General features: G+C 42.6%; 1 protein-coding gene across 1 annotated transcript in view; it reads left to right on the top strand.

Annotated features, from left to right (window-relative positions):
- Positions 1-6,783: 6,783 nt before the first annotated feature.
- LOC126185353 (protein unc-13 homolog 4B-like) overlaps positions 6,784-21,393 on the top strand; it is a 133,124-nt gene continuing 118,514 nt past the window's right edge. The window contains exon 1 of the mRNA XM_049928122.1: positions 6,784-6,907. The gene's annotated coding sequence lies outside the window, so the exon portion shown is untranslated. The remainder of the gene's footprint in view (positions 6,908-21,393) is intronic.

The raw sequence follows: 21,393 nt of genomic DNA on the forward strand, positions 1-21,393 counted from the left end.
TTGTAAAATTGTTAATAGCCACATACAGAGAGTTTGTGGGGTACTGATAAATTTATTCTCTATATGTTCAGATTAGAGGTATAATGACACATTCACACGTTTGTTCCTCGCGTGTCTTAGGCTGGGAACGCACAACTACAGAAGAGTGATGGAATATTAGACTACAGCCGGCCGCGATGGCCGAGCGGTTCTAGGCGCCTCAGTCCGGAACCGCGCGACTGCTACGGTCGCAGGTTCGAATCCTGCCTCGGGCATGGATGTGTGTGATGTTCTTAGGTTAGTTAGGTTTAAGTAGTTCTAAGTTCTAGGGGACTGATGACCTCAGATGTTAAGTTCCATAGTTCTCAGAGCCATTTGAACCATTAGACTACAAAGTCTCTTCAGCGACGAGCTTCTTAGAGACGGATGATAAACACTCGCTGGGAAAAGATTGAGTAGGAAGCCTGTCCTGTCCTTGCGAAGGGAACCAACCAGGCATTTGCCCTAAGCTGTTTATGGAAACCATGGGAAATCTATATTTGGATGGTCGAAGCACCGTCGTCAGTCCAGTGTCTAACTAACGCGCCACTTCGCTCGGTAGTTCAGTGGTCACAAGGTGTGGATACTGGCGGTGGAAGAAAGTGTAATTGGCGTCTCGCTGGCAGCACGAGGAAGTAAGAAGGCTAGAGATTAACGCCACCTCATACGGGGAGCTCCAGCTCAGACGGATGATGACAAGGGAATCTACGGTGACTTTCTCGAAGGAATCTCTGTGTTTTTTGCATGACGCGATTTAGACGACCACCGTAAACAGAAATTAAGGCGTCTAGATGGTAATTTAGACCCTATCCCTCCGAAGATCAACTTTCTAAAGGGTACAGAGTATCTTCCGTATGCCCTGCCAGTCACTAAATCAGCAACATCGCAAAGGGAGTAGGCAACAAACATCTGACCGGCATGAAGTGTACTGCATAATTTGATATTCATATGATTAGCATTTCAGCGTAATCGCGCAAAACAGGCAGCGACGTCACGTACATTCTTTGTATAAGGAAAGATAATACAGCCAGTTTCTCGTTCTGAAAGTGCATTTTAACGTTTCTTGTTTGTAAGAAGGTCATGTTATGCCTCGTGTAAGAAAGAGAAACATCTGCCACCACAGATTGGACTTCGACAGCGGCAGGGTCGTTGCCTATCGTGGCTGCTGTTAATCAGTCTGCGATATTCCTGCCCCCTTGGTCGGAATTGCATGATTTACATGGAAATTTGGAACCAATGGGTTCTGGAAAGCTGTGCTCCACTCCATGCGGAATATCTATGCCCCAAGCTACTAGCGCCGGAGAGGACAGGCATCTTGTTCTTTCCACCATGCAGGATCGTAAGGTCACTTTATGCACAGTTATTCAAAAAACAGATTTGTTTGCAGCGAGGTATGAACCCAAACGAATAGTTCAGTTATGGCCCAAACACCACGGACTGTCAGCACGGAGACAATTTTTGAAGCTTCCCTTGACAGGGCAGCAAAAACAAGCGCTCCAAGAATGGTACATCAAACGATATGATTGGACACATCAGTGGCACCACGTCGCCTTTTCAGACCAGTTCTGGTTCCATGTACAGCATCGCCATGGAAAAATCAACGTGTGATGGCTCCGAAGACAATGAACATTGTCAGGTCGTAGTCATCATCGTCATATGGGCCAAGCACATGGAATGATGGCCTGGGGTTCCTTTGGGTGAATAACATGATTACGTCTGGTTCGCAAAGCTGATAATCTGGACATTTCTACTGCAGTTGTAACGTGTTAAGGCTGGTGGCCATGCTCCATCTTCGTGGACAGCGTGAGGTTATCTTTCAGTACGATTACGTAAGACCAGATCTTGTCCATGCTCCTGAGCTACATCGATACAGAAAGTGTTTGATTGTTTCTGAGACCAGCATGTTCTCCAGATCTCTCACCTAATGGAAACATATGGTCATGGGTTGCAAAAAAAAAAAAAAAAACTGTGAAGCCGCCATTAGACAGCCACTACGATAGATGAATTCTGGCACATATTTGAAGCCGTGTGAAGTGAGGTACCCATGTCTGTCATCCAGCTGCAATTGGACTCCATGCTCAGGCGCGTTACAGTTGTTGTTGCTGCCAGAGGCTGCAGTTCTGTGTACTAAATTTATTTATGTATTTTCCATACTGTACTGTACACTAAGGTGACAAAAGTCATAGGATAGCGGTATGCACATATACACAAGGCGGTAGTATCGCGGACAAAATGCATTAAAAGGCAGTGCATTGGCGGAGCTGTCATTTGTATTCAGCTGATTCATGTGAATAGGTTTCCGACGTGATTATGGCCACACGTCGGGAATTAAGAGACTCTGACCGCGGAATAGTGGGTGGAGCTAGACGGACGAATCATTTCATTTCGGAAATCGTTGGGGAATTCAATGTTTTGAGATCCACAGTGGCAAGACTGTGCCGAGAATATCGAATTTCAGGCATTATTTCTCACAACTGAGTACGAAATGGCCGACGGATGTAACTTAACAACCGAGAGCAGCGATGATGGCATAGAGTTGTCAGTGCCGACAGACAAGCAACACTGCGCGAAATAACCACAAAAACCAGTGTGGGACGTTCGACGAACGTATCTGTTAGGAAAGAGTGGCGAAATTTGGCGTTAATGGGCTATGGTGGCAGACGACCGAAGCAAATCCTTTTCCTAACAGCAGGACATCGCCTGCAGCGCCTCTCCTCTCCTCGGATCGTGATTACATCGGTTGGACCCTAAACGTCTGGATACCGTGGGCCGGTCGGATGAAGTCCGATTTCAGTTGTTTGATGGTAGGGTTTGACCTATGGACCAGGTTGTCAACAAGACACTTTGCAAGCTGGTGGTGGCTCCTTAACGGTGTGGGCCGTGTTTACATGAAATGGTCCAACTGGATCAATCATTGACTTGAAATGGTTATATTCAGCTACTTGAAGACTACTTACAGACATTCATGGACTTCGCCGGCCGGAGTGGCCGAGCGGTTCTAGGCGCTACAGTCTGGAACCACGCGAGCGCTACGGTCGCAGGTTCGAATCCTGCCTCGGGCATGGTTGTGTGTGATGTCCTTAAGTTAGTTAGGTTTAAGTAGTTCTAAGTTCTAGGGCACTGATGACCTGAGAAGTTGAGTCCCATAGTGCTCAGAGCCATGACTTTTCTGGAGACTATAAATCTACTCTGTAGGAATCAGCATGGGTTTCGAAAAAGACGATCTTGTGAAACCCAGCTTGCGCTATTCGTCCACGAGACTCAGAGGGCCATAGACACGGGTTCCCAAGTAGATGGCGTGTTTCTTGACTCCCGCAAGGCGTTCGATACAGTTCCCCACAATCGTCTAATGAACAAAGTAAGAGCATATGGACTATCAAACCAATTGTGTGATTGGACTGATGAGTTCCTAGATAACAGAACGCAGCATGTCATTCTCAATGGAGAGAAGTCTTACGAAGTAAGAGTGATGTCAGGTGTGCCGCAGGAGAGTGTCGTAGGACCGTTGCTATTCACAATACATATAAATGACTTTGTGGATAACATCGGAAGTTCTCTGAGGCTTTTTGCGGATGATGCTGTGGTATATCGAGAGATTGTAACAATGGAAAATTGTACTGAAATGCAGGAGGATCTGCAACGAATTGACGCATGGTGCAGGGAATGGCAATTGAACCTCAATGCAGACAAGTGTAATGTTCTGATAATACATAGAAAGAAAGATCCTGGAAGCAGTTAATTCCATAAATTATCTGGGAGTACGCATTATGAGTGATTTAAAATGGAATGATCATATAAAGTTGATCGTCGGTAAAGCAGATGCCAGACTGAGATTCATTGGAAGAGTCCTAAAGAAATGCAGTCCGAAAACAAAGGAAGTAGGTTACAGTACACTTGTTCGCCCGCTGCTTGAATATTGCTCAACAGTGTGGGATCCGTACCAGATAGGGTTGATAGAGGAGATAGAGAAGATCCAACGGAGAGCGGCCCGCTTCGTTACAGAATCATTTGGTAATCGCGAAAGCGTTACGAAGATGATAGATAAACTCCAGACTTTGCAGGAGAGACGCTCAGTAGCTCGGTACGGACTTTTGTTGGTGTTTCGACAACATATCTTCAGCGAGGAGTCAAGCAGTATATTGCTCCCTCCTACGTATATCTCGCGAAGAGACCGTGAGTATAAAATCAGAGAGATTAGAGCGCACACAGAGGTATACCGACAATCTTTCTTTCCACGAACAATACGAGACTCGCCAGGTGGCTTGCGGAGTATGAATGTAGCTGTAGATGTAGATGTAGATTCATGGACTTCATGTTCTCAAACAACGATGGAAATTTTTTATGGATGACAATGCGTCGTATTACTGGGCCACAATTGTTTGCAACTGGTTTGAAGAACTCTCGAATGATCTGGCCAGCGATATTACTAGATATGAATTCCATCTAACATTTATGGGACATAGTTGAGAGGTCAGTTCGTCCACAACATCCTGCGCTGGCAACACTATCTATGGACGGCTATAGTGGTAGCATAGGTCGATATTTCCGCAGGGGACTTTCAACGACTTATTGAGCCCGTACCACATCGAGCTGCTGCGCTTCACTGGGCAAAAGGAGGGCCGTCACGATATTCGGAGGTATCCCATGACCTTCATCACTTCAGTGTATACACACACTAGTTAAAATTTCGTTATTTCGTATCCTTCTTGGTGTAGTAATTTTTAGTGACCAGCGGCGTGCGTGTTGTTCGACCGGCATCCCAGGGAGAAAAGATATGGTGGACAGAGGTGTAACCACACGACAAGGGATATACACTCCTGGAAATGGAAAAAAGAACACATTGACACCGGTGTGTCAGACCCACCATACTTGCTCCGGACACTGCGAGAGGGCTGTACAAGCAATGATCACACGCACGGCACAGCGGACACACCAGGAACCGCGGTGTTGGCCGTCGAATGGCGCTAGCTGCGCAGCATTTGTGCACTGCCGCCGTCAGTGTCAGCCAGTTTGCCGTGGTATACGGAGCTCCATCGCAGTCTTTAACACTGGTAGCATGCCGCGACAGCGTGGACGTGAACCGTATGTGCAGTTGACGGACTTTGAGCGAGGGCGTATAGTGGGCATGCGGGAGGCCGGGTGGACGTACCGCCGAATTGCTCAACACGTGGGGCGTGAGGTCTCCACAGTACATCGATGTTGTCGCCAGTGGTCGGCGGAAGGTGCACGTGCCCGTCGACCTGGGACCGGACCGCAGCGACGCACGGATGCACGCCAAGACCGTAGGATCCTACGCAGTGCCGTAGGAGACTGCACCGCCACTTCCCAGCAAATTAGGGACACTGTTGCTCCTGGGGTATCAGCGAGGACCATTCGCAACCGTCTCCATGAAGCTGGGCTACGGTCCCGCACACCGTTAGGCCGTCTTCCGCTCACGCCCCAACATCGTGCAGCCCGCCTCCAGTGGTGTCGCGACAGGCGTGAATGGAGGGACGAATGGAGACGTGTCGTCTTCAGCGATGAGAGTAGCTTCTGCCTTGGTGCCAATGATGGTCGTATGCGTGTTTGGCGCCGTGCAGGTGAGCGCGACAATCAGGACTGCATACGACCGAGGCACACAGGGCCAACACCCGGCATCATGGTGTGGGGAGCGATCTCCTACACTGGCCGTACACTACTGGTGATCGTCGAGGGGACACTGAATAGTGCACGGTACATCCAAACCGTCATCGAACCCATCGTTCTACCATTCCTAGACCGGCAAGGGAACTTGCTGTTCCAACAGGACAATGCACGTCCGCATGTATCCCGTGCCACCCAACGTGCTCTAGAAGGTGTAAGTCAACTACCCTGGCCAGCAAGATCTCCGGATCTGTCCCCCATTGAGCATATTTGGGACTGGATGAAGCGTCGTCTCACGCGGTCTGCACGTCCAGCACGAACGCTGGTCCAACTGAGGCGCCAGGTGGAAATGTCATGGCAAGCCGTTCCACAGGACTACATCCAGCATCTCTACGATCGTCTCCATGGGAGAATAGCAGCCTGCATTGCTGCGAAAGGTGGATATACACTGTACTAGTGCCGACATTGTGCATGCTCTGTTGCCTGTGTCTGTGTGCCTGTGGTTCTGTCAGTGTGATCATGTGATGTATCTGACCCCAGGAATGTGTCAATAAAGTTTCCCCTTCCTGGGACAATGAATTCACGGTGTTCTTATTTCAATTTCCAGGAGTGTATGTCCTGTGACGAGGGCCTCCCGTCGGCTAGACCGTTCGCCTGGTGTAAGTCTTTCGATTTGCTGCCACTTCGACGACTTGCGCGTCGATGGGGATGAAATGATGATGATTAGGACAACACAACACCCAGTCCTTGAGTGGAGAAAGTCTCCGACCCAGCCGGGAATCGAACCCGGCCCTTAGGATTGATATTCTGTCGCGCTGACCACTCAGCTACCGGGGGCGGACACCATAAGGGATGATCCTGTGGAAGGAATCATACTACCTGACAGATTCAGTCTAGAATGTTTGTGAAACGAGTGTGTGCTACACTGAGGAAAGGATGAGGACCGTGTTCCTCGGAGAGAGAAATGAGTAGTGGTTACAACCCACGCCAAGCGCCACCCGATCCCGAGCGACGGCTCCTCTGGCCGCTGGCGGAACATCCTCCGGACGCGGGCGAGGCTCGCGGGGCCCCTGCCGGCCACCTTGCGCAGCACGTGACGCTGACGGCGGCGGCGGCGGCGGCGCGCGCGACCGGCGGCAGCCCGCAGTGGGAAGCTGGCCGTCCGCGCGGTGACAGTGCCTGCGCAGTCCAGCTCCTTCACACGACGACCGGCGTCCGCCGCCGCCGCTGCTGCTGCCGCGTCCCGAGTGTATAACGCTGGCGACAGGTACCGTCCCAACTCCGCTTACCTCGTTCTTTCAATCTACAATATTGCATCAGCACTGATGTCATTAGATAAACATAAGCACGGATGGAGGGGCATGACATGGCCAATCTGACAGAACCCTTTCGCTAATCGTTTGGAATGACCCGTGGAGACCACAGAAAGCCTAAACCGTTGATTACGGTTTGAGACCCTCCCCTCGTGGCAGCAAACTGTGCTACTGGCAAAAGCGCTGTGTCACCTAAGACCAAACAATGTCGTTCCTACGCCGTGATCGTATCTTCCATTGCGGTACTGGCTATTTAGCTTGTTAGATCTTCAACAATGAGGAATACACTCTTCGTAACAATAGGCAAGGTGGTGTCATCTGATCCGAGCTTTCTTTATCTCATTGGTCACAGAAAGGATGTTTCTTACTTGTATTTCTCATAACATTATGACGTGCAGAACCCACATCCGTTCTGTTGATCAGATATAGATTTTCAGACAAAAAATCCATACGAAAGAAGACTGAGAGCCGAACAGGATTCGAAGCAAGATCATTGCATTTATTGAGCATCGAGAGTGGCTAACACAGTCTACGCTACATCTTTTCTATCAGAAACGTTAGTTCAAAAAAAATTAATAAACAATACTCGGTTTGTTGGTCAGCAGTACTAAGAACCTTGTTCATCTCAGGAATTCGAAAGTATTTCCACATTTGTGCACATTCGTAGTTGGTAAATGTGGGATCTTAATAGATTTTAATATTCCTCTTGAAACGTCCCCTTAGAACAATTGTACATATGAAACGTCCACTTAGAAAAATTTATACACGACTGTGCTTAACCTGACACACAATATTATTTAGCGCAACGCAATCTGACTTTCAAAAATCCCTACAAAAGAATGGCCCTGACTAACATTAAACTATACCTTTCACAAATAACTTACCTCACAAAAATCTTCGTTACTGGAACTACTGCAATACAGCGAGCGCCACTACTGCCAGCTAAATAAAAGATTCAAACTACTGAAGGCACTAACTATTGATAGTCTTAGCAAATGAAAGATTTTAATAGAGAACAAACACTGTATTTACCTTAATATCATCAAAAGTCATAATATATGTAATTTCAAAACTCCGCCATCTCTCTCCTCACATCCACGACTGCTGGCGGCTCACCTCTAACTGTGCAACGCTACGCGCTGTTCACATCCAGCTGCCGCTGCCCAACACTACAATGGCAAACAACAATGCAAACTAGCCACAGGCTACACACAGCACAGCCAGTGATTTTCATACAGAGCGCTACGTGGCATTACCAATATAAAAATCTAAACAGCCTACTTACACTCTTAAATAGCATCTAGAGAAGCGCTGATGTCAACACGCTCACTCGTCAAACGCATCGTCACTAACGTAGGATGTCACCACGCCAGGACACAGTGAGTGGAAGTTTACAATTTACCTAAGACATCGATGAGAACGAGCTGTACCGAAACATCCTTTCTTGCTATCAAATCTTACTAGAGATGAAAAATGATTTTAATGATTTGAACCGACTGTCATCCAGACAAGTGCTACCACAATACCAACATTTGTTATGGAATAAAATACACTACTGACAGGTTTCACTTTCAGAGGAAATTGTGTGGCGTTGGGAAATTCCGGAGAAAGTTACTACTGGTTGAAGCTCTGACGAACTAAAAGAATGCTGCTTAGGAATGCAGCTTAGGGTGTACACAAATGTCCTGTCGATGTCGAAGACGCTAGAAACCAGTGTCAGCATGTTTCACAGAAACCACAAAAAACTTAATCAGAATTCTCAGGTAGTCTACCCAATGTCCGAAAATAGCGCAATGTTTTAAGCAAGCAGCGACCTCGCTATGTGTCAAGCTTCTGGAGGCGTCGGCAACTCTGCTTGAGAAATGACAGGCCCACATCCGAGCCCCCATTATTAAGTGTTAAAGAAGGAAAAACGGTTTACATTGACTACGGCATGCTAACACTTCAAGTGCTCAAATTCTGATTACTGAGAAACGGTGAAATAATATATTTATTTGAAGCTTACATTAAATCAGTGAATTTTGTGTCAGTTTTAGAAGTGATTTAACAATACGAAAGATCTGAATAGACAGCTTAGAATATCTTAAATTCCGAAAGGTATCACTTTTCCAATTGTTTCTAGACAGCGAATTAGCATGCACATTCTTACCTACCCCACCACACATGGTGCGGTATTATTTTGTGCATAGCCTGGCAGTGAACCGATTGCTGCATCATATTTATTTCTCACGCAGTTTGAATGCTGTTTGTAGAGCGATAGAGCTGCTGTCCACTTCAATTGAGGAGATCGAACTTCGCTCGAGCCCTGTAACGAAATTTCTAATTTTATTGGTTATCAGTCGTTGCAGCGAGGTGTCATGAGCTCGATCCACAGAATAAGAATGTCAGTCCAACTGTCTTGGTTACCAGGGAACTACCTTCTGATTCGTTTGGACCCATAGATTCCAAAATAAATCACTTTTTTTGTATTTAATCTCATTCATTAGATCTCCATTAATAGGTCATCCTGCTTTACCTGACTTGGAAGACAATGTATGAGGTCTTTACGTGTAAACCTCCAAAGAAGCGTATTTCCATCGACGTGCCTGACGCCTATGCTGTACAAGACACCAACGATCTTTTTATTCACAAAACTTCTTCGAATTTTGATTCGACCTTAGGATCTATCAAAGAAAACGCTCTAACAGTACGACAGATTACCTTATTTCACAGTATATGCCACAAGTGCACTGTCAAAGGTAGTCTCTTTTTTTTTCTTGGAATAAGATTCACGAGATTAATGGAAAGACTGCTCTATAATAAGCGTCTATAATAATTCCAGAAGACCTACACTGCTCTCTTCGGCATTTCATCATACCTCAGTTTGCTGACCAATATACGATATATACTATTGCTAGTAATCTGAAGCACAATAGGATCTGATATTGTTACCAGATGTTGAAAAGTATACGGGGAAGCTGTCTAGCTTTTGGAGATGCGGGATATCACGAACAGTGGGGTTTTAACGACTGCGGATGCCTTAAACCGGTACCATTTTCGGTAGGATTTGGCAACATACGATGTGTTAGAATTTCCGCTTCCGTAGCTGAGTAGTCAGCGCGGCTGATCCACATGGAGAGGAAAGGAGGGGAGGGGGGGGGGAGACAGGTTCATCCCCGGTACTGCCAGCGATTTTTCCTTGGTGGAAGGACTGGTATACGTTCAGCCTCGTGAAGACGGCTGATGAGCTAATCGGACGCTTAGTAGCGGTTCCAAGGTCAAGAAACCCGACAACGACCAGGAGAACTGTGTGCTGACCACATTCCCCCCATACCGCATCCTTTGCCGCCACTGGCGAAGGATGACGTGATGGTCGGTCGGACCCGAACTTTACCTTCTTACCTTACGAGTTAGAACACGAAGAAACACCTCAAAGAAAACGCTATATTTACACATAGCATGGATTCCGAGAACATCGTCCTTGTGAAACACAACTGGCTCTTTATTTATACTAGGTAATGGGTTCCATCGACAGGTGATATCAAGTTATTCCGTATTTCCAGATTTCCAGAAGGCTTTTGAACTGTTCATCACAAGTGCCTTCTAATCGTTTGCGTACGTGCAAAGTATCGTTTCAGTTGTACAGCTGCATTCATGACTTCCTGTCAGAAAAGTCACTCACAGTTCGTAGTAATTGACACGAGTGAAACACAGGTGATATTTGGGGTACCCCAAAGAGTTGTTATAGGCATTCTGGTGTTCTTAATCTATATAAATGATTTAGGAGACTATCTGAACAGGCCGTTTAAATTGTTTGCAGATGACTCTGTCGTTTATCGTTTAGTAAACTCATCAGAAGATCAATACGGATTACAAAATGAGACAGATGAGTTGTTTCCACGATGCTAAAAGTGGCAATTGACCATGAACAATAAATAAATCTGAGGTCTTCCAGATGAGTACTAAAAATATCTATCAAATTTCGGTTACAAGACAAATCACACAATTTTACAGGTTGTATATTAAGCTAAACGCCTAGGGATTACAATTACGAACAACTTAAGCTGGAAGCACCACACGGAAAATGTTGTGGGAAAGGTGAACCTAGCATTGAGTTTGATTGGCAGGACACTTAGGAGATCCAACAGACCTACCAAAGAGACTGCCTACGCTACGCGGGTCTGTCCTCTTGTGGAGCATTGCTCGCTGTATTGGGTCCGTACCAGATAGCGTTGACGAGGAACTTTGGAAAATTTTAAAAAAGGGTAACATTTTTTGTATTATCCTAAGTAAGGGGGAGAGTGTCGCGGATATGATATACGAAAAGGGGGTGGCAATGGTTAAAACAAAAGCGTTTTCGATTCCGGCGATAACTTTCCACCAAGTTTCAATCATTTTCTTTCTCCTCCGGATGTGAAAATATTTTAATTTCTTTCTACATAGAGATAAACGACCATTGTGATAAAATAACAAAAATCAGAGCTCGCACGTGAAGATTTATGTGTTCATTTTTACCATGCGCTCTCTGACAGTGGAACGATCGAGAAATACTCCGAAAAGCGGTTTTGTGAAACCGCTGCAAAGCACTTAAGTGTGAACCGATTTATACAGTAGTCATGTAGATGTACATGCGTATGAAACGGCCTGAACAAGCAATCACTTGCGTGACCTTGACAGATGAAATAGTCATTACCACTAATCTGGTGTGAAGTGTTTTGCTGCCCATGCAACTGTATAAATACACCAATTACTGATACCGAACTTTTTAAAACGTAGTTCATGAAATTATTAAAGCGATAAAGTGAAATCGCCCTGGAATTTATAAAAGAAATGCTTGAGCTACACTCGGTTACTGTAGAATTAAGAGAATTGAATAACTTAACTAGTCGTGGAGGACAAACAATATTTACTCATCATATGCAGAAATGTAGCCACAAATGATGAAACCGTTTGTTGCCTCGTGAGAAATTAAACGTATCATTTACTAAAAATTATGATGACGAGTACCTGTATTTAGAACAAACTGCGAAAACTGCTTGTGGCTCTTCATAATTATTACATCACAGAGGTAAGACGATCTGCTGCAGCAATGTTGTTGTTGTGGGTTTCAGTCTGAAGTCTGGTTTAACGCAGCTCTTCATGCTACTCTATCGTGTACAAGCCTCTTCATCTCCAAATAACTACTACAACTTACACACTTCTGAATTTGCTTATTGTATTCATTTATTGGTCTCCCTCTACAGTTTTTACCCCCCCCCCCCACACACACACACATACTTCCCTCGAGTACTAAATTCGCGAAGAGACCATGAGGATAAAATCAGAGAGATTAGAGCCCACACAGAGGCATACCGACAATCCTTCTTTCCACGAACTATACGAGACTGGAATAGAAGGGAAAACCGATAGAGGTACTCGAGGTACCCTCCGCCACACACCGTCAGGTGGCTTGCGGAATATGGATGTAGATGTAGATGAACCGTTTGTGGTGCTTCATAATAATGGCATCTCAGAGGTAAGACGATCTGCCGCAGCGATGGGACGTTATATTGTGTTTGCAGCGTCACTGGTTGTTAATACTGATTTGTTTTCCGCTATTTGCCTAAACATTTATTTGCGTGTTCCTCGGACAAGTTCACAGACAATTTTCGCTTACTCCTGTGCAGTCCTAGTAAATACACTGTTTCCAACAGCGTACCCGCCGACGAATTATTTATAACAGAAGCGCAGCTACTGAACATGAAGACATTAACACGCTCGAGTTGCAGTGCAAGACAAAGAGCTGTTCTGCCACGGATACTGGAACCGGTTTTGTAGTTAGTGTCACTACGCTGCTACGGGAAAGGCTTTAGCAGCTGGCAGCAGGTACGAACTCTACGTACACCTTGATGCGAGCCTCCTCCGATATGTCTTCTCCTACCAAACGCTATTCTACTTTCTCCCATGAGTGATTGCAACTGCAACACGAAAGACCTTGATATGTTGCCGTTGCTTCTGTGTTTTACACTCTGTTAGTAGCGAGGTCTTCAGGTAGAAATACTTACCTCGTCAACAGAGAAGAAATGAAGGACAAATCCGGAATGTGCATTCACTTTTTCTGCAACAGTTAACCAGTGAACCGAGAATTACCCAAGTTGTCTTCACGACTACTCCTCATGTGTAGTTCCATGCACAGCAGTTAAAAATGGTTGGAAACTGAACTGTACAGAAGTCTCCGTCCTCCTTAGCGAGTGGCTGTCTATATTTGTCAGGTAATATAATTCGTATGCCCAGCAAATGTCATCCTAGACCATAACGTTTTAAAGGCATCATCAGACTTAATCTAAAGTATGGCTGTCAACAACTCGCAAATTATTTCGAGGATATCGTCAGTGATTGATTATCACAGTTACTTTAGCACATCTAAGTGACATATAAAATGTTTTGCTTTTTTTATTCAAAAACCAATTTTTGGATGCAAAAAATTATAGGTTGCTCTAGCATTGTTGGATTTTTACAGTGTAATAAAGTCAATGCCACAAAATGATCTGAAACAGCCTAACAAAAGAATGTATTCACCATCTGATGAATACGGATTTCGGGTGAGTGGTAACAACCAATGAAGCACGTCCTTGAACTGTTCAAACCTTCACACACCTTTCTATTCACACATGTACAACCAGTTGGCAAGCAAGCCAGTTTTACAGCGGCTTTTCGAAGTGGTTCTAGTGTAACCACGTGCTCGGTGACCTTCAACGTCAGAGAGCGCCATTTTGGAGACGGCGACAGTGCAGTCGTGTGCGGGCCTTTGATTGGTCCGTACTATGTATTCTCCATCGAGATCTGCTTCTAAACAAGATGGTCGTGCGATTAACGCAGAAACAGTTTCTTTACTGTGTTATTGTAAATTATCACATAACTATGCATAACTGGAATAAACGCTGAATTAACTAATTCAACAGTGAAAACTAAGCCAACAGTATGTGTGTGTTCCATATTGGAAGTGAAGTGTACTGGGTTCACAACTTAGGTAATAGCGAATAATGTATTTCGTTCTGTATTTGAGCATTCACCAGTGTAATTTATAATTGTAAGTATTCGCCAGCTGACTTTTGTTAAAGTATAAGAGGTCTCTTTATTGTGTTTGAAGCATTTGTTATTTACAAAATGCTAGGAAAGAAGAGCTGTTGATAAACAGGAATTGCTTCAACAAAAACTAACTGTACTGAAAGAACGAAAAATCTCACTTTGATTTTAGTAAATTGCAGTAGTACGTAAGAAAACGCCTTCTGCATTCTGCACATTAATTTTTATTTTATTTATACACCAGATGTGTTTCGCCTTTGTAACGCTGCATCTTCAGTTGGTGTCCTGGAATATTACTGATTCTTTCATTGTCACAAACTGGATATAAATTTAAAAATATGACAGGACACCCACTGATGATGCCTTGTTAAAAAGATGGAACGTGTATGGGTTCATAAATAAAATAAAAAAATTAACATGTAGCATGCAGAAGGCGTTTTTCTGTAAACAACTGCAATTTATTTACAGCTAGTGCAGAAATTGACCACCAAAAGAAACTTGTTTCTTTTTAGTGTTTCTTTGTGAAAGGGAATGTTGCTTTGAAATGCAGACTAATTCACAATTTAAAATATTCTTGAGTATGGAAATGAGCTGTGAAGCTCTATAAAATTGAGTGTTGAAGAAAAGCTGTTGAGATTTCTGCAATAAATATTTCCTATGAACACAAAAGTTACTAAGTAATGTTATCATGTCATAAAATATTAAGAAATGCACTGATATTCTGCAGTGTTGTTTAGAGTTTAAAATTTACAACTAAAGTACACTGATTCAGCAAATAAGATTACTTTAGAAGATTTACGTCTTTTTATATTCAAACATCCTTCAGTTTACTTAATATCTGTAAAGAGCTCTTTTAAATTTTATTAATATATCATTGATCCTTCTGTTTGCTCATGATACAATTTTGACAACTGTCATAGTCGTTAAGTTGTGAAGAAAATGAATAATACTCTTTCATTGACTGGTACTATGATAATAAGGTACGTTTAGATATTCCCTGAACTATAGCAGTGAGACATTCTGGCTCTAGTATTCGGAGTATTCAGAGAGAAGTAGTGTATTACACACTAATCGTCTTTCTAGAACACAGAGCCAGCTGGTCATTGAAAGAAAATACATTTCACAAATACAAACAGCATTCTGTCACAAAGGGGTAGCATCTCAGTTTATTGTCCTCTCCTGAATTTATCTGTAACAACCATCATTTCTGAACACTTTATAATTGTTATATATATTTCTGCTGTCATTAGATTAATGAAATTGACTTACTGCAACTACGAGTAGAAATACTATGAATTAGTGAATATTCACTGTACAGTTTCCTTGACAACACTACAATTTTTGGAGTAAGGAAGTTCATTTTCAGTTCAAAAACTAATAGTTACGTATTACTTATAAAATATTAATCTTTATTCGACTATCTCAACATGATTATTATCTTAGTCTTTGATTACTTTTATATTATTAGGCATATTGATCAGCAATACCATTATCCTACTCCTAGAGCAAGTTATATTCATTATTATTTGGATTTTTTCTGTTCTAGACATATTACTACATCACTGAGCCATGAATTTCTTATTTTATCTTTGCCCCATTTAAAGAAGCTCTGAATATTATAGTTAATATTTAAAACATTAGATATATTACAGTTAATATCATTTTATACTCAATTCAATATCATTTTATACTCAAATCAATTATTTTTGGTAGTAACTTTTTGTAATGATGACACCTGTGCAAAGCAATATAAAAAAGTTAATAGCAATATATTTATCTGATATTTCGAACTTATTTGTTCCACTCTTATGCAGTAGAGTACATCATGATGTATGAAGACATTGTTTAAGCTAATTAGTGAGCGCTTCTGCTGCTTAATACATTTTTTACATCTAAAGTGCTGATATGTTGCATTAGTTAGGGAAGAATAACCACAAACAATTATTACTTTAAATTGAAAAACAACAGTGTGTTGGAGCAATGCCTAAATTTTCAGTACTTGTCCAATATAAACAAGATAATAGTTTAATATTGTTCAGACTGAAACAATACTTGTACATTTTATCCAGCAAACATGAATGCCATAAGATAATAGGGTAATATAGGCATATGGTTGATTTTTGTTGTATGGACTGCATCTGTTTGCTCCAAATCTCTTCCTCCAAAAAACATAGCAACCTTGGTCATTTGTGCTATCCAGTACAAAAGCCAAGAAGCCCTTCAAGGAATCTTCAGTGCTGCTGGTACCCTCAGAACGATTCAAAACTAATGACATTGTTAGTCTGTCCTGTGATTTAGGCAACGTGCTAGTAGTAGATGTGGAACTTGAGGTTGTTCATATATATGAAGCTATGCCTGAAGAGATACTAAGACTAGCAAGAGATCAAATCGTGGATGTCAGATTTCTGCGCCGATACCGTTACTCATCTCTGTAGGACGTTACTCTCGTCTAAATGATGAATGGTAAACAGACAGCGTCCATGTCTGTTTGTGCGATAGAGGTTGGCTGCCACAGCTCAGCCCACCATTGCAGAGGCTGCATCTGGAGCTCACACTGCTGGATGCCTGACATTCAGTAGTATTGCTGTCTCTACTTACTGCCTTGGTCTGTCTTCTTTTTCTATCATATAATGATCGTTATTTTTACGGTGATTATAGTCTCTGTTTCTTGAGTAACAGTTGCACAAGAAGAAACAGGTTCATTATATATAAGGATGTTTATGATGCTAGAACTGACAGCGGCAATAAATGGTGTCCCACGTGATAGTTGACAGTGAACAGCATTATATGTTTTAAGGATGACTTCTTTTACTAAGTTCAAAATATTTAACAGCCTTCCTCTCACGATCAGATAACATAGTACTGTCCTGTCACTCTCTTCGTTTTATCCTATAGCGTTCCCTTTCTTCTCTGTATGCTGTGGAAATCGAGTTTGCTTGCCCAGAAAAATTGGGTGAACTGGCCGCACCGATAGACTGTGACGTCACCACTGCAGGTGCCAGTGCAGAGCCATTTGGTGTTTCCTGCCGTTTCTGCTCACCTGGCACTCCGGCCGTTGACAAGTGGGCGGGCAGCTGCAGCTCCCATTGCAGGGTTGCCAGTTTCCTACCGGACAGTTGATTACTGCCCAATGTTGAGGTCCGAGCTCGGTGATAAAAAAAAGCAGGTGCCTTTGGTAGACACCATCTGGAAAATACTTATGGTATTTTCGTTTAAACTCAGAGAACACACTGTTCTAAAAAATTGACATGGAGGGGTATGTATTTTTCTCCTTTCCCTTTTTACTGTAACAGACGACCTCAGCACTTCACTGATACATCTAAGAAGCGCTTTCGTCATGTGTTTTGATCGTTCCACTTGAATACTGGAAATATTTCGTTAATCAGTTGGACAGCTCAATATTCCTCGAATATCGTTTGCAAATAGAATGTATTCACTTCCCTCTTTCTCATCATTTAGGCCAGATGTAATGAACAAAAGTTAGTAACAATATCCAGAAACAAATACATCGTTTGAGTAAATATAGAGCATATGTCAGTCAATAATTCATTAAATACGAGCGACATATTCTGTTGACTAAATGTTTGTATAGTTTTCAAGTACATGGCAGAGAAGTCTCAAATCCAAATACCTGCCTTTTGTGCGAGAGTACTACAAAATGAAAACTCCAAATCCGTTCCAAAATCTGACCTATATTTCATGACTGGAGCAGTCTTTACTCTGTGAACATACCATTTTCTCGATCATGTCGTTCTTTGCTGCCTAAATGGGAGAAGACGCTTTGCCACTGTCTCAATACATGGGGATACTGAGAGGCAGGTTAAAGATTAAATTAATATCACACTTGTGCTCTAATGTCATCTTTTGAAGATTTAGGAACACAAATACTAAGTGTACTAGCTGCAATACTGCGAATTACTCTTTTCAGAAAAATTGATGTAATGCATGAAAATACGTGAAGCAAGAGTAATATTTTTATGTGGCTTGACAAGTCTTTTAATAAGTATCAAATATATCTTGGAAGGGTATAATTTCTTTTATTAATGAGACTGTACAAAATGAAGTCAAACATCAGTTAATACCTAACTCAGAGAGGGAATGTAAACTGGAACATATTTGATTCCCTATAGCTCCAGACTTTTAAATGTAACAAAATTCGTGTGAACTATCAGGTGACCTAGTGAAGCCTGGAAAATTTTGTGAAAATTGTTTGAGGAGCAGTCGTGAACTTCTTCTATTTTGTATTGGTGCGGCAGAAGGAAGCGCCTTCTCTTTGAAAATTTGATTCCCCAGACCAAAAGCGCAGTGCACGTTAATAGACTTGAACAGAGACAGCTAAGCAGTGCTTATAGCAGTCAAAAGAGATACATTTCATCAACAGCTGTTTCCGACTCACAGAGAACCATAGGAGTAGGTCTGAGGCAGAGACATCCAGACATCAATCTCGGTAGCATCAAAGATGCGCTGAGTAACACAGAGTTCTGTTTTATGAAGGACGGGTGACTACCCAAACGTCCACGGAGTGCTCATCAAACAGCTATGATTCAGTTTAAAATTGATAGGATGGTGCACTCTACGGTTGAATATATATGTTTCTAGAGGGATAAATGTGTACATACGATCGTCAGGTCCCAATATCAATCATATATGAAAAAGGATAGGTGAGTATCAGAGAGCCCACTTCATCTCATATAAATATTCTCCACATCAGGATACTAACAGGGTTTGAGTATTGCCTTGGTGCTGTCCTTTCCATTGTCCTCATACCAACATATTGTACCACTCATCACTCAAATTCCCTTCCTCCACGATTCGTCTGTACTGTGGCTGTGATGCTGCACTGGTGCTTATTTCTGTGCTTCAGTACGTAAAGTTAGCAGAAATAGTTGCGCTCTACTGTTGGCTTCTGTCCATGACGATGAGGAGACAGTTACTGTTAGTACAGCCCTCCTGATCCAATTGAAAAAAAATTCAAATGTTGCGAAAAACTATTTTTGCGACTGACCCGTGATTAATTAATTCGTACTAGCCAGCAATGTGCACTGTCACTCTATATTACTCAGTCTCGAAACTTATTCTGGTGACGGCACTTTTACTGTATCAAGGTATTTGCAGTAGTCAGTAGGACTTCATAGCAAGAAAGGTCACTGGTTCAGAGATGAAGCACCACGTTCATCTCGCCCTTTCGATCTGGAGGCAGTCAAATCGCCTGCACTGTTACGGATCTGCAGTTCGGTTCCCTCTCCTCCCAACATCAAATCTAACTTGCCATGACCACTTGCTTTGACACACCACACAAACGCCTATGAGTGTAATAACTATAACATACTTTAATGTAATAATAATTTGTTTACATCAATGAGTATATATTTAGTGTAACTTCCAAGAAATTCTTTTTCAGAGAAATACAGCATTTGAAAAACATTTGTCAAACAATAAGAGAAGTACGTGTGTCACTCAATTGATTTAAGAATAATAATAGCAACAAGCTCTCATGATTTTGACAACTGCAGAATTTACACAACATAAAATCGAAAAGAGCATTTATCATTAGCAACATTTCTCTTAGCATTAGTGTTATTAACACAGGCCTGCACTATATGACTGTGCGTGCGCGTAGATGAGGGATTCCTGTCTCCTTCAGCAATTTTTCCGGTGCAGGCTTCACTGACATAAAATCCTCAACAAAATAGTCAGCAACCGTATCAGGAGCCAGCATCGGCAAAAAAACAAAAAAAAAACAAAAAAAATATATGTATATAAGACAGAAAACATCCAATTTCATATCGTGTGTGATATCATGTGCAAGCCCCAATGGTTGTATTTTTCGCTTCTGCTCTGCGTTAAATGAAATTTGCGCTCATGTATTCTTGTATGTATCCAGATTTCACGTCTAGCTTTCATTATGTTGTCTTTAAAATCTGAAAACATCGTTGATAGTCAACATTTCAGACCTAGGTCATTACATCTATCGATAACTGTTTGAAATACTGATACAACGAAGTTTTCTCGTCGTTCAACAAAGAAAAAAACCCTTGGAATATAATGTCTATTAACTAGCCAGAGTATTGTAAACAGCTGACAAAAAAACCTTGTGCAACACTTGAATGTTCCATCAACATATATTGTGTCACGCTGAGTAAGTCTTTTAAGGTTTTCAGATTCACAAAATATTACAACATTTTTCTCAGTATCATTTTCTAGCAAGAAATTTGCACCGACTATAGTTTCCAAATTTAGCATGTTGATAGTATCATGAACCTCTTCAATACTTGTCGGCAATTTTAGAAGCTTTTTAAATAGTTTTACCAAAGCTGTCAATATCTCTGGTTGTTATTTCTATCGTATCTTCTCCTTTCATGGGATTGTAAATTAGTTTTGACGGTATCTCACAAATATCTTCTGTAGCTTTTCTCTTCAGAATACAAATTATTTTTGCCTCTGAATTTTGCCGCAAGGTATTTCCACGTGATTGTGGTCTTCTTGAGTCTCCACAACATCCAGCTCTTCAATCGAAATAGTTTCACTAAAGCTTCTGCAACCTTTAATGTTGCGTCGGTCGGGGTGGCCAAGCGGTTCTAGGCGCTACAGTCTGGAACCGCACGACCGCTACGGTCGCAGGAACGAATCCTGCCTCGGACATGCATGTGTGTGCTGTCCTTAGGTTAGTTAGGTTTAAGTAGTTCTAAGTTCTAGTGCTCAGAGCCATTTGAACCTTAATGTTGCGCGTCCATCGCAAGACACCAATTTTCAACAGTTTTTGAAATCGAAAGGCGTTATCTTCAAGAACAGGCTCTTTCGCTCCCATTCTCTTTATTGAAACTACAATGGCATCGGAGGACCTGTTCACTTAAAAGTGATCTGCCGTAGACTGAAGCATGAGCCTGCAAACTGCTGAGAGGTCTCGGGACTGTGTATTACCTGCAGGCCATTAGGCTAGTTCGGGAGGAGTGGGTCCTGTTACCCGCTACTCTGATTTCGGGAGGAGTAGGTCCTGCAACCGGCACGAGCAGCGTGTGAATGGGTGCTTTTACATGGCTACAGTGTTTACTCCAGGTGGCTAGAACATGAGTGCATCCATACGGGAGAGAAATTGAAAAGTTGCTTGTAATTTCTTAAAATATCCATTTTAGAGACTCTTAATTACTTACTTTTCAGAAGTACCTCAGAAATTTGGTAATTTGTATGCCATATTTTATATCCTTCTCGGTGTGGTAGAACACAGTTTAGGATCACACATATTGATGATGACACAGATACCACAACAAATGGGTGGTTCCTGTGGTCAATTGTGGAGGAATTCATGAAGTGAAAGGATAGCCAGTAAGCAAAGCCAAGAGCATAGCGAAAGTCGTCGTAAGTGAAACACGTAGGCACTAGCTGAGTCGATCACTTT

This window comes from Schistocerca cancellata, chromosome 1, assembly GCF_023864275.1.
Source record: "Schistocerca cancellata isolate TAMUIC-IGC-003103 chromosome 1, iqSchCanc2.1, whole genome shotgun sequence".
In the NCBI taxonomy this organism is placed as follows: domain Eukaryota; kingdom Metazoa; phylum Arthropoda; class Insecta; order Orthoptera; family Acrididae; genus Schistocerca; species Schistocerca cancellata.